The 3,273-nt window shown below is 54.3% G+C and overlaps 1 pseudogene across 1 annotated transcript in view; it reads right to left on the bottom strand.

Moving 5' to 3' along the window:
- LOC103253927 overlaps positions 1 to 2,934 on the bottom strand; it is a 4,550-nt pseudogene extending 1,616 nt beyond the window's left edge. The window contains exon 1 of the transcript XR_503920.2: positions 2,914 to 2,934. The product of XR_503920.2 is annotated as a prostaglandin E synthase 3 pseudogene (transcript). The remainder of the gene's footprint in view (positions 1 to 2,913) is intronic.
- Between the last annotated feature and the right edge of the window lie 339 nt (positions 2,935 to 3,273).

Genomic DNA, 3,273 nt, shown 5'->3' on the forward strand with positions numbered 1-3,273 from the left:
CACCGCAGCCTCGACCTGCTGGGTTCCAGCAATCCTTCCGCCTCAGCCTTCCGAGTAGCCAGAATTACAGGTGCACGCTACCACGCCCGGCTAATTTTTTAACTTATTGTAGAGATGAGGTCTCACCTGCTCAGATGAGGTCTCACCTGCCCGAACCCGCGGGCTCAGGCAATCCACTCTCCTCAGCCTCCCAAAAGCGTGGGATTACAGGCTGAGCCACCAAGCCCGGCTTGGGGGTGACTTTTCATTGTCTGCACAGAGCACATGTGCTCCTTCCCTATGGTGTATGAGCCCTGGGTCAGAGGTGTGACAGTGCGTGGATCTACTTGTCTTGTGGCTGCCCAAAGCTTTGCTTCTGTCTGTAAGTTCCCTTAGTAAATAAAAAACCAACAAACTGGACTTTCTGCCTCCTTCTTTGGCTTCTCAATTCCTTCTGCATTTGGGGTTGTTTTGCATATCTATCCCTTTCTCAGAGCAGTGGTTCAGCAGCCTTCATGAAAAGTTTGATTGTGCCCCTGGTAAGGCCTGAGCTTGGGCCTGGTCTCATGGTCAAAGGTTGGGCATGGTCCTCAGCTGGCCCAGCTGACACAGAGAGGCTGTGACCTCAGCCACACCGTGTTATGTGGCGTTATGTAAACAAGCTGACTTGCTACTGGACTTCTTGGAAGCACCAGGGAAGAGAAAGTGAAAGGACCTGTTCTTTTTTTGAGTTGGAGTCTCACTGTGTCACCCAGACTGGAGTGCAGTGGCTGCTCCTGGCCACCGCAGCCTCGACTTCCTGGGCTCCGGTGATCCTTCTGCCTCAGCTTTCCAAGTAGCTGAAACTACAGGTGCGTGCTACCACGCCCAGCTAATTTTTTTGATTTATTGTAGAGATGAGGTCTCGCCAAGTTGCCCAGGTGGGTCTCGAACCCTCGGGCTCAGGCAATCCACTCACCTGTTCTTAGGCAGGGCAGCCAGGCGAGATCCAGCAGGTGCTGGGGAGGACACACCTTTTAGCCTCTAGGACTGAGGGATGGAGTGCAGGGGTGACCCAAGCTGTGGCGAGGCCCTGCCTGGCTACCCTGCCTATCTGGTATTTGCCACTGCAGGAGAAACTCCCCTGCAAGGGTGGGGCCCCAGCCCTGCAGCCTCAGCTCCCAGCCGCAATCCCACACACCCAGTATTGATGACTTAACTACTCACAGGCTCACTTTTTAAGCCTCATTACCTACAGTGGACACACCATAAGCAATATGAATCTGTAGTCACTCTTAATGCACTATTTATAGATATGCATTTGTCTAATACACAATAATTGATCACAAAGCATCAAAGGACTGTTGAGGACATGGCTCCCAGATGGACTTCAGTCACGGCTTCAGTCCCAGATGGACTTCAGCCACGGCTCCAGTTTTCTCTTCCCATTGCCCAAGCCCCTGGCCTCCTCTAAACCCTGGGCCCTGGATTGCCACGAGCAGTCTTGGTCCTTCCTCCTCATTAAAGCCTCTAGAGGGTTCCAGAATCTGAATATGGGACACACGGGTATGTTCTCTGTCACTGTGTATGTGCATGTGGAGGACTATGAGGCCCAGGGATGGTTCTGGCCTTCAAGGATGGGGCAGGAGGTGGTCCTACCTGGAAGTCTGGGTCCCCATCGCCCAGGTAGCCACCATGGATAGGTATGAGTCCAGCCCCCTCTGTTAAACCCCACCCCTGCCCTGCACAGTCCTGTGTGCAAGGGGAGAGAACCCAAGCCTGAGCCTCTTGTGGACCCTCTCAAACACACCTTTCCTGTTGGAGAACCACAGTGCTGTTCAACAGGCCCGAGACAGGCATTGCCCCATCGCCAACCATGCTTCCTGCACCCGAAGTAGTCAAAAGGCTGACAGTGTCTCTCTAGGCTAAAAGCAAGGGGTGGGCAGGGCTGATCACTTCTTCTTTTTTTTTGAGTTGGAGTCTCACTCTGTCACCCAGACTGGAGTGCAGTGGCAGCTCCCGGCCACCGCAGCCTCGACCTGCTGGGCTCTGGCGATCCTTTCACCTCAGCCTTCCAAGTAGCTAGAACTACAGGCATGTGCCACCATGCCTGGCTAATTTTTTATTTATTGTAGAGATGAAGTCTCACCAAGTTGCCCAGGCAGGTCTCGAACCCGCGGCTCAGGCAATCCACTCACCTCAGCCTCCCAAAGCGCGGGATTACAGGCTGAGCCACTGAGCCCGCCTCTGATCACTTCTTGAGGGGAGAGTCCTTTATTTGTCCTTTCCAGCTTCCAGGGACGCCTGCATCCCTCAGCTGGGGCCCCTCTGCCACCCTCCAACCCTCTCTCAGACTCACCTCCTCTCACCTCAATTCCCCTGACTCACCTTCCCTCTCCTAAGGACCCCTGTGATGGCATTAAGGACCCACCTGAAGAATCTAGGACAATCCCCATCTCAGGGTCTCTATCTTAATCCCATCCACAAAGTCCTTTGCCATGTGAGGTTCTGGGAATGAGGACATGGCATCTTTAGGGACTCTTGATCAGCCCACCACAGAACTCCCCATCCCCAGTAAGGCAGAAGATCAGGTCACCATCAGGCAGGTGAGATTCATAGGAGACCCTAGAAGGGCCTCAGCCTGGCACCCTTCCCCTACACATTCCCCCTCTAATGCCCGTGCACCTTCCTGCTGCCCAGGCACTCCCTGGGACTCTCATGGTCCCCCTTGTCCCCTGCTCAACTTTGACCAATGGCCAGGGACTTCGTTCTTGGACTGAGGATTGTGTCTGAGTCCAGCCACTGCATAGACATCCATGAGCACCCAGGCTCAGCTACCCACTTTGGAGAATCCAGATGGGCAAGGGAGGGAGGAGACAAGCTCTTCCTGGGCTGCTCCAGGGGAATCCAGTCCTAACAGGAGCTAGGGGCATGAGTCTGTTTTGAAAGTGCTACCTTTGCCCCCTTGAGCGTCATGTCACGGGAACTCTGTTACCAAGTCAAAGGTCACTGGGATCATTAGAACCCCACAGAGTGCTATGTCCAACCCCACCCACCCCCAAATACTGGCTCTCTCACACATTTTTATCTCAGTCACATCTGTACCTCAGCCTTGACTCCACAGACGGCTATACCCTGGGCCAGTCCCCAATAGGAGGTGAAACTGCAGACCTCAGTGGCCAGGTCCTGGAGGCCTCCAGGGCCAGTGCCTGGAGCCTCCTCCTGCCTACAAAGTGGCTGTGTTCACTTTCCCCCAGCCCTAGTTGCCCCAAGCCCCTGTCCCAGTGGAGGGTTCTGTTACAACTTATAGTTGCT

The sequence above is a fragment of the Carlito syrichta genome, unplaced genomic scaffold, assembly GCF_000164805.1.
Source record: "Carlito syrichta isolate Samal-C Ts95f unplaced genomic scaffold, Tarsius_syrichta-2.0.1 Scaffold257243, whole genome shotgun sequence".
In the NCBI taxonomy this organism is placed as follows: Eukaryota; Metazoa; Chordata; class Mammalia; order Primates; family Tarsiidae; genus Carlito; species Carlito syrichta.